A 13,812-nucleotide genomic window follows, 5' to 3' on the forward strand; every position below is an offset into this window, starting at 1 on the left:
ACACAACAACAGCAATTTCACCACATCCTGCTCGACCTCATCCTCACCTTGTCACTAGAAAAGTAACAAAAAATCAGACAGTTGATTTTTCTTTCCATCTATAATCATCAAAACAATATTCTGTGAGTTTGCAACATAACCTAGCTATACAAGCTGTGGGATATTAATTCCGTCTGTCCCAGGGGCCAAAATGTGCTCTAAGGGTCTACAATCTGTCTGGAGGGCAAACCTACTTCTCCAAAGAAAATTTCTGACGTTCATTCACATGTTATCAATTTGTGCTCCATAACAGTGTGCTTTCTTTCATTTTCACTAAGGGTTCTATTGACCACCACTCATATTTATCCACAGTCGGCTAAGACAACATGTCCCACATCGGGTAGGCACTCACATCATACACAATTTCCAAAGAAAAAAAGGACCCAACGAAGGAGCTAATACAATGTCTCCTTTCATCTCTTTGAATGCTTCCTGTTGTTCTTTTTTCCATTTGAAATCTTCTCCCTCATATAATTGTTTTTTAAAGTATCCCCGAGGGTTGGAAACACCTTCACAAATTTTGAATAATAATAATTAGGGGGTAAAAGAGTTGTGTAATTTACTTTGGTTTAATTATGTGAGTTATCAACAAAATTCCACTAAACTATACATAACTATGCAAATCCATCAATTCACACTCATCTTAAAGCAAAATGTGTCCTTGCGGCAGAGTTCTGCCGCGAAACCTTTTTAAAAGCACCACGAACAGCAGATCCTCCTGATGTTCACATTCATTCTCTGTACATTTTTAGAGCGAATTTCTGTTTTCGTGGTAAATTTATTACAGCAAGTAACATAATGGCGAAATTTAGAGAATTTTGCATAACAAGTTTAACTTAAAAATCCCCAAATACTGAGAATTACCGTGTCACAGTTTACATTTTACAAATGACGAAATATTAATCAGAAAGTCGTGTGAAGAAATTACATTTCTCTCTGTTGTGAGGTGAGGGAGTATTCTTGATCAATCGGACTAAGGATGCCTTGTGGGCCACTTCTTTGGCAGATATAGAATGCCTTAGGTATTCATCTTGCTTTAGAAATAATTTGAATTCCTCTATAGAAAGCACAATTCCTTTGTCTGAAAGCCTCATACAAACGTTGCACAAAGGTTTGTTATGTGCCTTCGCATTTTTTATAAATACCAAGAAGTCATCCCGGAAGCACGTAGCCTTGTCTTCTAACTCTCTGAAAGGCTGGAACATGGCATGCTGGAAGACAAATTCTACCTGGGCAAGGATAAATTGAATCTTTTTGTACTGGAATAACCCAAAAGGCATAATTGATACTGTGACTTGAATAGATTCAGCATCAAGCTCGAACTGATTTTTAACCTTTCTCAAGTCTATGGCAAAAAAACACCATGGGCCCTTCCATTAAGTGCCTCATTTATTTTTAGCAATGGTTGCTTGTCAATCACAATGAAGTAGTTCAAAACCCTTAATCAATGAGTGTCACGTCACACCATGTCATTATTATTTTTTGTTTTTTTGCCAGAACTATGAGTGACTCCCATTTGGAGGATTCTACCTCCCTGATTATATTTTGTCTTTGTAGAGTTTCCAAAACAATCTGAAACTCCTTCGAAACTGAATTGAGCATTCCTCTCAACTTTTCCCTTCCCAAGATGGCATAATTGCATAATCCTTGAATTGTATGTGATGCAGGAATCCTTGCAAGTGTGTTGCTAAACAAAGTGGGAAGCTTCAAAGATTCGCAGCCTCGCTCCCTCACAACTCACACCGGATCACAAGCACACATTTTAAGGGTTGTCTTCGGTCCCACCACCCCAAAACATAGTCTCCTTTAGGGCTACATAAATCTTGATTCATGGAGACTGCACCTTGGACTCAACATTGCAGAGGAAGAAGCATATAAAAACCAACCCTCCAGACATCAAACGTGATGTCGATCACATCTGGTTCAAGGAGCTTACTGGCTATATGTGTCAACAAAGAGTCAAATCTCGACTTGTTTAGGATGGGACAAGAAAATCGAGAATCTGCCATCATTTATAACTCCTCGAACAGAACCTGGTGTCCTGTTAAATTAATCTAAGGCATCACTATTAACTTTGTGAAGCAAGTTTGCACACAACGTTCTCCATATTTAGGATTGACATAATCATGTTCGTCGGACACCAGATTTCATACTGCGCTTGTTCTCATGGAAAACCCTGGCAAAGTGATTGATCCTACCACAGATGTTGCCCTCCTTGTTAATTGCTGGACAGAATGTATGTGAGAAACACTGTCATAACAATATCATGGTGTCTTACAGTCATGTTTTTTCCTTCTTGTGGGTTAGGGTCTCGTTTGCTTACTACCTATCGTACAAATGTCACTGGCCCCTTTATCATGCTTCTCTAAGTTGACTTTCCAACTTCTTCAAATGTGGGATCACCACTCACCCATAATCCCACCTGCATTTGTTTGCTACGAGTTTTCACCATGAGTTGATCCCTTCCCATTTCATGGGTTGAGGCACCAACGTTACTTGTGGTGGATAAACTCTCAAGCGTATTTGAAATATGTTAAATCTTTCATTCTATAAAAATGTTAGGTTTCAAGTGTGATTCATATAGAGGGCTTATATTAATTATGCAGTGTGATCATTGGCTCCTCATAATCCTCATAATCGTCACATTTCTCCACCCCTCTAGTGCTTCCTCATCAGGCAGGGTTCAACAACCTTTTGTTATTCAGAACCCCAAAATGTAGCAAGATGCTCTTCCTCCATTCACAAGCATTCTCTTTGGGAAAGGCGGGGCCGACATCGGCCCCGCCGCAGTTAAGGCGGGGCGCACCGGCCCCCACCCGCTACTCACTGTAGCTGTTGGGGTGCGCCCCCCCATCACGTCACCATCAACGTAGATTGGACCCCGGAGTGACCCGGAAGTGATTGAATCACTTCCGGGTCACTGTGGAACAAAGGCAAGGCCGGTTAGATTCGGCCTGGCCGAGGAGGAGTTAAAAGGAGCGCAGGAGTCTGACTCTTTGACTCAGCGCACCACGGCCTGCCCCTCCAGCCTCTAGGAGGCTGTAATTCTTTTTCTTTGTTGTATTCCCCCTTGCAGGTCTTCGTGATCGGAGCAACGGATCGTCGCAGGCAAGGCCACGCGTGGGGGATATTTTCAGTAACGTCATTGTGACGTGCGGCACAAGAAGACCAGGAGAAGTGTGCCGCGCGGGGGCAACATCACCTCGAAGGACTTGGGAGTCTTCGCGCTCCGAGCGGCGGAGCCGGGGTGTGGGCAGAGACGGAGGTCTATTGGCACGGACATTGGCATGATCTGCAGCTGCCCGAGGCCACCCGGTGGCCATCAAGAGGGCGGGCTCGTAGTTATAGAGGGCTGCCCCGCCCCCTTACCTAGTCAGCCACTCCCCTCCGGGCAGGTGAGTCCCGGTGGGAGGTTGGGTGGGCCAGTGACGCACGTCTGGGGCGGTAGGCAGGGCGAGGGGTATTTAACCTCCCCTCGCCATCTTTACTGCCTCTTTACCGCTCCGGACGTCGTGCATCACCTTCTAGGACACTCTTTTTGCTTGGCGGTGAGTTCAGGCCTCATGGCTTCATGACTGGTTCCCCCTCCGCCAACTCCCTCTTCGCGGAGGTATCGAGCCGGGCTAGGTGGCCCGCTTATCGACGGGCCGCTGAGGATATGCGGGTGGTAGAGCCGTTTCGTGAGCCGTCGCAGCCGACCTCATGGTCGTGCTTGTGGTGGCTGAGCACGCTGAGTCGGCCTGCTTGCGCCCGGGCCATGTGTCCCAACTCATCGCTGGTGGGCGGGCGCCCTGCGGGGTGTGTTACGAGGCGATCCATGGCCCGCTCCCCTGGCATTCGATCACTCGTAGGGTTGTGTCTCCTTGTGGGGCGGGGTGTGGGTGCACGATCTAACTCCCCGCCCCCGCACAGCCATTCTGTTTGCGGACGCCGAATTCAGGCATAGGTCGGGGGGACGCTGTGGCTTGATGTAATTTGTGGGGGTGTCCCTTCTAGCACCTCTACCCCGAGTGCTCGTGGGGGTTCATTCGGCTTCGAGGAGCGACTGCTGGTGCTCTACCCCCTCCGGTCGGCGGTCCCCGGTCCTCTCCGTTTCTGGAATGATGGGAGGGGCCTGCGGCGGCGAACGGGCGCTGTGATCCCCCCCTTGCCGACCCAGTCCCACATGCTGGTGGGCCTTGGCCTGTCCCCTGGGTTCTGTCCCGGGGGGGCGCTGCCTCTTTGTCCCAAGATGGGGGGGTGGCAGCGCTTCCTCGTGGTCGGGCTTGCTGGAGTGGTAGTTCACACAGGCACGGCTGTTTGGCACGCGTCGGAGAGTTTATGTTTGTTTGCTTGCATTTATTCGCTCTCGAATGTACGAACTCTGCATTCTTCTGCGGTGACTGTTGGCGCTGGGCGGCTAGCCATACTGCTGGGTTGTGTGCTAACCCCCCCCGGGGAACCGGCCGTGGGTGGCCACCTTCCTGCCTGAGCCCGCCGTGTCCGCATGCCTTTGCCGAACATCCGTTATGGTATTGCCCCAGAGTCGGCCCCTCTCTGGGAGCGTCTGCCTTTTTGCAACATTATGAGGTCAGCGTTTTCCAGAGAGATGGCTCGACAGGCCTGTCCTCCCCGAGCGGGGCTTTGACATCGACTGGCAGCTCTCTCCGTGGCTGGGGGGCGTGCCTCAGGTCGCTGGATGGGAGTAGCATGGTGGAGTCGCTCGTGTGGCCGGTGGTCCCTCTGCCTCGCAACTGGCTCCGGGCCCGGCTTTAGTAGCTGCTCAGCTTCCTGTGCCCCGCTCCTCCTCACCCACCCTCCCCCGCCACCATTGGTCACGCGGTTAGCGGGCGGGGGGTTGCAGCCTTGGGTTGAAGCGGGCGATGGGTAACGGGGAGTTCCGGGCCATGTAGCTACGCCATCCCGGGTGCTTCGGGCATCCCATGGTGACCGGGTCCCTCTTCAAGTTAAGTGAATTTTGTCCACGCTGAAGGTTATATCTTCGGGCATCCGATGTTGTCCGGGCCCCGCGTCAAGTTTATGTGTCCTGTTGTAGCATGCTGGGTGTCATGCTTCACGAGTTCCCTTTCTTGCCAATCCCAGTGGGCCCACACGGGTTCACGCACTGGATGGCCTCTCAGCACATGTTCAGTCTTTTGTTGGTTCATGTTCAGTCACGTGGCCCGTGATGCCGTGTGGCTTGCCGGATCGTCCGGCACCCGGGCCCCCGGCATATTAGCTTGTCACGTGCTTTTCTCATGCATTAATTTGCTTTTCAGACCGACGTCGTGCTCGCTCTATTCCGCTCACGTTTTGTGGCCCCTTTACAGCATCAGGAACTATCCTCCATAGGTATGTATAGGGGGCTGCGGGTGGCAATATTGCGCCATTGGGGCGAAGCACGTGCAGGGTGAGCTGAGGGTCACCTTGCGGGGTGGCCACATTCCTGTCCTTCTGCCAGCTCACACTGACTTTCTTTTGCAGGGAAAGAGCCCGAGTTCAGAATGGACAGCCAGGGATCCCCCCGCTTTTCACCCAGACGTCCCAAGTCGTTGAGTCATTGCTAGGACCCTCCCATGATGCGCAACTGAAAGCTGTCATGGATTTGATGAAGGCAAAGGGGGTTGCTTTGGCAAGTGAACTATTGAATGCCAGCAATCCCAGGGATTCCGGGGCCAGCCCATCGCCATCGGCATCTGAACATGAGATCATAGAGGAAGCAGGGCCCTCCAGGCCCAAGAGAGTTCGTAGGGCCACCGTGAAGGACTTTCCTGCGGACCCAGCACCTGCCAAAGTCCGTGCACCCGAGTCGGTCAGAAATTTAATTGTGCACGCGACCGCATCCCCCCCTCCTCCTGCCAGAGCACCCCCTCCTCCGCCGGCAGTTGCTCATTCCTCGGACTTTGGCACCCGTGAGGACCTGGGTAAGCTCACGAACTCCCTCACGGACTTTATGGCAGAGGTCAGAGCCGGCCTACGGGCACCTCCCGCTTCAGCAGGGGCTGCAGCCAGGGCTCCTGGGGTTGGGTCCGTGGCACCTGCACCTGCTATACAGCTCCCGGCCGACGCAGTGGTTACACATGTGTGGGGCGGGCTTTTGGACCCGGGTGGGCCTAGCACTTGTAGCGCAGCGAACATCCCTCCCTCTGCCCCCGCTCCCACGGCTGCCCTGGGCGTCCTGCCAGGCTCAGCCCCCACCGCGCTCCCCACGCCAGCACTGCCCTCCACCCCCCGGCCTTGTCCGTGCCTCCTGCTGCACATGCACCTCCTCCCAGCCTGGCTACCCCCGCCCCGCTGCCAACCATGACCATGGCACCCTTGTTGTCGGGCAAGTGCTCCCTCGCATGGCAGGTACCCCTGGCTGCCAAGGAAGGCATCTGGCGTAGGGAGTTCATTGACATTTTCTCCCTCCTCATGCTTGGGGCAGAGGGGGTGGACATCAGGAAGATGGGGGGCAAGGAGGAGGACAAGAAGGTTCACTTTCAGGCATGGCCAGAGAAGTCCATTGAGAACTGGAGACAGGCCTTTTCCATACTAGCGGCAGTCATTACAGAACGCTTCCTCGAGCAGGCTCAGGGCCTTTTCCAGTATGCAAGCGTCAGAACGGAGGAGGCTGAATCTACTGCGGGCATGGGTTGGTACAGGTATGATTGTGAGTTTAGGAAAAAGATGGCTGTCTGTCCAGAGTTAGATTGGGACCAAATTGAAGTAAGACTCTGGATGCAGCACATGGGCAAAGGTAGGGCAGATGTGGTGGACAAAGGTAGCTCTCACGATAAGAAGGGGGATGCAGGTAAGGGCCAGATCCAAGAGAGGAAGGGGCAATTCAAGTAGCCCTTTCGGGGGGGACGCGGTGGGGGGGTCTCCACAGACAAGGGTTCAGAAAGGGCATTTCAGCAACGTGCAGATTGTACAACGGAGGTAACTGCAATTGGGGCAAGGCCTGCAGATTTGCGTACTCCTGCAGCAAGTGCAGCGGTGCCCATCCCGCCTTGTCATGCGACAAGCGCGATTCCGCAGCGGGCCCTGCCAGCAGAGATAAGTAACTGCCCTTCCCCGACTTGGCTCCCCACCTGCCGTCCACCTTGTCTTCTCCTCTCCCCCCTCTCCTCCCCGCACAGGCCACCCCCGCCATTGCAGCGGCCCCAGTTCCTGCGGGTTCCTTGCAGTCCAAAGGCCTGTCCCCGATCATTATCTCCAGCCTACTGCCTCTCCTAAGGAGCTATCCCAACGCCAAGGATAGGGCCATCTTGGTGGAGGGCTTTCTCGAAGGGTTAAAAATCCCCTACCTGGGTCCTTTGGTAAGCAGGGAAGAAAGGAACTGGCCTTAGGGAGGGTGGCTGGCCCGTTCCAATCCCCGCCCCTCCCCGACTTTGTGGTATCCCCCCTGGGTGTGGTCCCCAAAAAGGATCCGGGGTCTTTCAGGCTGATCCACAATCTCTCCTTCCCTGAGGGCAACTCAGTGAATTCCTGGTTGGAAGAGGGGGCTAGCTCTGTTTCCTACTGCTCGCTAGACATGGCGGTTGACTTGATTAGGAGAGCAGGGAAGGGGGCGTGGTTGGCGAAGGCAGACATAGAGGCAGCTTTTAGACTTTTGCCGGTGCACCCTGTGAGCCAGCACCTCTTGGGTTTCAAGTGGAGAGGGGAATTCTTCTTTGACAAATGAATGCCCCTGGGCGGTGCTGTATCTTGCGCCTTTTTCGAGGCTTTCAGTTCCTCCCTGCAGTGGGCTCTCACAGTGAGATATGATGTCAAGGCGGTGTCCCACTACCTGGATGATTTCTTCTTCATAGGAAGGGATGGTACTCAGGAATGCAGTGAAGGCCTACTTTGCTTCATGGATCTGGCTAAGCACCTGGGAGTGCCTTTGGCACCTGGCAAGACTGAGGGCCCGGCGCAGGTTCTCACATTTCTAGGCATAGAGTTAGACACGGTTGAGGGCGTGTCGAGACTTCCGGCCGGGAAGGTGCAGGACTTAGAACGGGACATTCAGGATTTGCTAGGTAGGGACAAAGCACCTCTTGGGGTCATCCAGAGCCTACTAGGCAAGCTCAATTTTGTGGCCAGAGTCAACCCAGTGCGCTGTGTGTTTGCCAGAAGATTAGCCAGGGCCACAGCCAAGGTGGCCAAACGTCATCATTTTCTAAGATTGTCGGCGGGACTGAAGAAGGACCTGGTAATGTGGGCAGAGTTCTTGTCTGACTTTAATGGGACGGTGATCTGGAGGTCTCCTTGGGTGGAAAGTCCTGAAATCAGCTTGTTTACAGACGCATCAGGAAGGGAGGGCTTTGGCGCTATTCTGGGCGAACACTGGTGTGTGCAGGAGTGGCCCAACGCCTGGCGCAAGCGTGGCACCACTTCCAATATCACAATGCTCGAGCTTTTCCCCATTGTCATTGCCCTGCACCTCTGGCCCGGTCCCCTGTCTGATAGCAAGGTCCTTTTTTGGTCAGACAATATGGCGGTCATGCAGGCCATCAACGGACAAACAGCCAGCTGCCCGTTGGTCCTTTGTTTACTGAGGGAGCTTGCAAATAGGAGCTTGCGCTGCAACATTGAATTCGGGGCTAGGCACATTGCGGGGGTTAAGAACGTGGCGGCTGATGCTCTTTCTCGTTTCCAGTGGGACCGTTTCCGGGCGGCCTGCCCGCGGGCGAGAGCAGAGATGACTCCCTTCCCTCCGGCACTCTGGCGCATCTTGGAGTGGAGCAGGATTTAAGAGCTTTAGGGGAGAGATCGCTGGCCCAGGTACGAGAAGGCTGTATGGGAGTCACCTGGCGAATTTCTACAAAGCGATTGAGAACATGGGCCTGTCAGCATTGACTCTTGAGGACAGGGTGCAGGCTTTTGTGGTTTGGGCTAAGAAGCAGGCTAAATCTCACTCCTGGGTCTGCGGCCACCTGGCGGCTATTAGTCATGATGCCAGGTTGAGTGGGGCTCGGGATCTGGCCAAGTCTTTTGTCATCAGGGCGGCTTTGAAGGGCTGGGCTAGGGACGAACCGAGGATTCCCAACAACAGGCCCCCTATTGACTTCCCTGCTTTAAAATCCATGCTATATGTCCTGCATGCAGTGGCTCACTCACAGTTTGAGGCCTCCCTGTTTGCGGCGGCCTTTTGCTTAGGCTTCTTTGGAGCCTTCCGGAGCAGCGAGATAGTGGCGCGCTCCAGGTACGACAACTCAGGGGACGCCCTAGGGGTGGCAGACATCAGCTTAGATGGGAGCCTTACCATCACCCTCAGGAGATCTAAGACAGACCAAGCGGGTAAAGGGGCAGTTATTGTGTTGGCCCCCCTCGGGGACCATAGATATTGTCCAGTGTCAGTCCTGCAGGAATACCTCGCCGAGCGGCCAGCTCTGCAAGGTTACCTCCTGATCCATGCAGACCTAAGCCCGCTTACTAGGTACCAAATGGACAAAATAATGCTGGCTTGCCTCGGCAGAGCAGGACTGTTGGGCCCGGGGAAGAAGTTTTCTAGCCACTCTTTCAGAATAGGGGCGGCGACTGCGGCCACCAAAGCAGGCATGCTGCCAGCAAGTGAAAGAGTGATAAAAGAGAAGAACCAACAATAAATGGAAATTGAACATTAACAAAAAACTGTACTCGTTTACTTTGAGGACAACGGGGAGAGTGAAAATAGTGAACTCTTGTGGCTGCTTGCCAATTGGATAACAGCAATAAGAAGGGATGTGCATTGGTATCTTTGTTGTAAATGCTGCCAGCAAGTGTTCAAAAAGTGGGACGCTGGGAGTCCCTTTGCTACAAGCGGTATATCCGCCCTTGAGCCGGCAGGCTGTGCCACAATTTGCAGTGTCATTTCTGTGTAAATATTGGTGTGCAGTGTTTAGTCAATGGTGCTAGTTTAAGTCCACAAATGCGAGATGTGTTTTGTGTTGTGCAAACGTTATATCAATAAAAGTAAGAAAGTGAATCGTGTCTTTTCTTTTGACAGGGTCGCGTGTGTGGGTCTTGGGGCAATCGACCGTCTCCAGGTTGGGTCGTTGGGCTGCAATCAGGAACTGGACGCAGGGTTTCTCTAACACAGAATGTGTGTGGTTGGGTTTCCCTGGCATTCGCTGGAACAGTCTTTTACATAGAGTGAGGGAAGCGCTATTAGCGGTAGGGGCCCCGCCTCAGCACCTGGTCATTCACCTGGGTGGCAATGACCTCACTAACCTGGGTAGGTCTGCACTATTGCAGAAGATGAAAACGGACCTAGTGGAAGTCTGCAGATTAGTGGGAGAAAGTAAAGTCTGGTGGTCAGAAATTGTGCCACGTAGGGTGTGACAGGGCGCTAAGTCTAGTGAGGCTATAGACAGGTCTAGGAGAAAACTCAACAGCGCGATGAAGAAATTCACCCTCCAGAGGGGCATGGGCTTCATCAGATATGAAATGATTCAGGACAAGATCAAGGGGTACTTTGAGTTGGAGGGGGTTCACCTTTCACCTGTCGGGTTGGACTTGTTCCTCTTGGATTTACGTGAAGCTCTACCGAGCAAGGGTTGCAGGTAATGTAGGTAGCTAAGTGGTGGGGGGCCCGGACGGCGACGGTGGCCGCCGGCCGAGCTGTGGTGGAGTTACAGGGCAATCTGGAAGCGGAGAGGTGCAGCACTGTACTTCAGAGGGCACCTAGGGGTGCCAGAGCCTAAAACCTGGAACCTCATGGAAGGTCCGGGAACCCGTGTCGGCGCCCCAGTAGTCCTTCGGGCGGTTGTGTGCCTGTGCAACCGGGGGTTTGCCTAGATAGGCCCCGCAATGGGCGTGAGTAGATTCATTGAGATAATCGTGCAGCAAATGGGTGGTTCGCCACGGTGCTGTTTGGCTCATCAGGCGGGCAGGTGGCGAGAATGCGGCCTGCCCTTGGATCGCCCGTAAGATAACCCACCGTGATTACATAACGTTGTATGTAATAAACCTGCAGCATCTTTCCCCAAACTAACAATGGTGTCTTGTGTGTTATTTTGCGGGATGTTTGGTTATGTTGCGGGGCGGGGGTTCTGTGGACATGATGTAACTATGCAGCTGCCCGAGGCCATCTGGTGGCCATCAAGAGGGCGGGCTCGTAGTTACAGAGGGCTGCCCCGCCCCCTTACCTAGTCAGCCACTCCCCTTCGGGCAGGTGAGTCCCGGTGGGAGGGTGGGTGGGCCAGTGACGCACGTCCGGGGCGGTAGGCAGGGCGAGGGGTAACCTCCCCTCGCCATCTTTACTGCCTCTTTACCGCTCCGGACGTCACGCGTCGCCTTCTAGCAAACTCTTTTTCCCTCCCTACCTCTTACCCTGAGTGTCAGTAGGGGGGGGCGACTGTCGGAACTTTTAATGTGTACCTTTTTTGTTGCAGGCGGAGTTACAGGGCGATCCGGAAGCGGACAGGTACAGCACTGTACTTCAGCGGGCACATAGGGGTGCCAGAGCCTAAAACCTGGAACCTCATGGGAGGTCAGGGAACCCGTGTCGGCGCCCCAGTAGTCCTTCGGGCGGTTGTGTGCCTGTGCAACCGGGGGTTTGCCTAGATACGCCCCTCAAGGGGCGTGAGTAGATTCATTACCATAATGGTGCAGCATATGGGTGGTTCGCCACGGTGCTGTTTGGCTCATCAGGCGGCCAGGTGGCGAGAATGCGGCCTGCCCTTGGATCGCCCGTAAGATAACCCACCGTGATTACATAACGTTGTATGTATTAAACCTGCAGCATCTTTCCCCAAACTAACAATGGTGTCTTGTGTGTTATTTTGCGGGATGTTTGGTTATGTTGCGGGGCGGGGGTTCTGTGGACATGATGTAACTATGCAGCTGCCCGAGGCCATCTGGTGGCCATCAAGAGGGCGGGCTCGTAGTTACAGAGGGCTGCCCCGCCCCCTTACCTAGTCAGCCACTCCCCTTCGGGCAGGTGAGTCCCGGTGGGAGGGTGGGTGGGCCAGTGACGCACGTCCGGGGCGGTAGGCAGGGCGAGGGGTAACCTCCCCTCGCAATCTTTACTGCCTCTTTACCGCTCCGGACGTCACGCGTCGCCTTCTAGCAAACTCTTTTTCCCTCCCTACCTCTTACCCTGAGTGTCAGTAGGGGGGGGCGACTGTTGGAACTTTTAATGTGTACCTTTTTCGTTGCAGGCGGAGTTACAGGGCGATCCGGAAGCGGAGAGGTACAGCACTGTACTTCAGCGGGCACATAGGGGTGCCAGAGCCTAAAACCTGGATCCTCATGGGAGGTCAGGGAACCCGTGTTGGCGCCCCAGTAGTCCTTCGGGCGGTTGTGTGCCTGTGCAACCGGGGGTTTGCCTAGATACGCCCCTCAAGGGGCGTGAGTAGATTCATTACCATAATGGTGCAGCATATGGGTGGTTCGCCACGGTGCTGTTTGGCTCATCAGGCGGGCAGGTGGCGAGAATGCGGCCTGCCCTTGGATCGCGCGTAAGATAACCCACCGTGATTACATAACGTTGTATATAATAAACCTGAAGCATCTTTCCCCAAACTAACAATGGTGTCTTGTGTGTTATTTTGTGGGATGTTTGGTTATGTTGCGGGGCGGGGGTTCTGTGGACATGATGTAACTATTAAGGTGAGCCATGGGCCTCAGGTGCCGTGTTCTCCAAGCGCGGGTGTTGTGCGCATGCAGGGAGGGACACAGGGTTGACCTGGGGTGTTTCGGCAAGGCAAACTCAGTGCATATATGCATTGTAGAAAGCGATCCTTTTGTATTCTTTTATTGCGGTTGGCTTTTGTGAAATTTATGTCAGACTTGAATAAAAGCCTGACATTATGATGACAGCTTAAGTGCATTTTCATCTACACTCATCGGAAAGGCCTGACCTCAAAATGACTGCCGTGTCTTGCAAGATCCCGGCACTGGCGTAGCCACTCCTTGTTATTACAATATCTGTGATTCTATTGCTGGCAGGCCACTGTGTACACTTTCGGTGATCCCGGCGGCTCCTTTGATGCTGATGCATCACGCGCCTGGTGGGTGCATGTTTACAAATCCCGGGTCTCGTCTGGAGCACGATGCAGCAAGCATCACGGGGGCTGCAGTATTATTGAGGGTGTGTGCGTTGTACTGTACTCCCGCCGGACTCTAATCAGAGTTCCTGGCATGGCAGCTGTACTCTCATTGGCACTTGGCAGCCTCAGTCTAAGGTGCATGCTGCTTTTTTTCTCAGCTTCACAGAGTTGAGAAGGGAAAGGCGGGGCCGACATCGGCCCGCTACAGCTGCGAGGCAGGTTTTGCAGGCGCCAATCTCAACACCTGACTTAACAAGATCACAGGGAATTTACCATGCCTGCATTTTTCAGAAAAATGAAGCCAACCGATCTCTTTTGAAACCCTGGGCCAACTGAGGCCCTTTGCTGCTTGCGTACCGACGCAGTCGGTGTATCGAGCTTTGCCCACACATGCGCTTTGCTTTTGTGTCATGCCCACTTGTGGTTTTTAGCCTCATGTGGCGCTGCTGTTCCTGTTGTGAGGCGCTCCGACACCTTCGGGTTGAGTCTTCGCTATATAAAAGCACATGGGGTGAGGGTGAAGTGGACGAGAGTCTGGGCTGGGATCCTGTTCGGCATACAGGAGATTGAATCTGGCTGCCAGTGAGTGAACGCGCCTTTGGAGTGACCTGTACTCACTAAGTCCAACCTGGGTGTTGTAAGCCAATGGTTAGCAAACAAAGATCAGTGTAGAAGTTATGTGGATATTCGCTACTGTTTACAAGGTAAATCTCACTTCTCAGAAATATACCTTTTTCCTTATTGTTGTACATTGCATAAATGCTGATTCTGTTAACCTGTATATGGAATTTATTAA

At 53.0% G+C, this 13,812-nt stretch overlaps 1 protein-coding gene across 1 annotated transcript in view; it reads right to left on the bottom strand.

The window, feature by feature from the left end:
- The window catches only part of LOC144823889 (mucin-5B-like), a 1,747,676-nt gene that overhangs the window by 1,487,471 nt on the left and 246,393 nt on the right, over nt 1-13,812 (bottom strand). The gene's annotated exons all lie outside the window — the stretch shown is intronic.

This window comes from Lissotriton helveticus, chromosome 3_1, assembly GCF_964261635.1.
Source record: "Lissotriton helveticus chromosome 3_1, aLisHel1.1, whole genome shotgun sequence".
Lineage (NCBI taxonomy): Eukaryota > Metazoa > Chordata > Amphibia > Caudata > Salamandridae > Lissotriton > Lissotriton helveticus.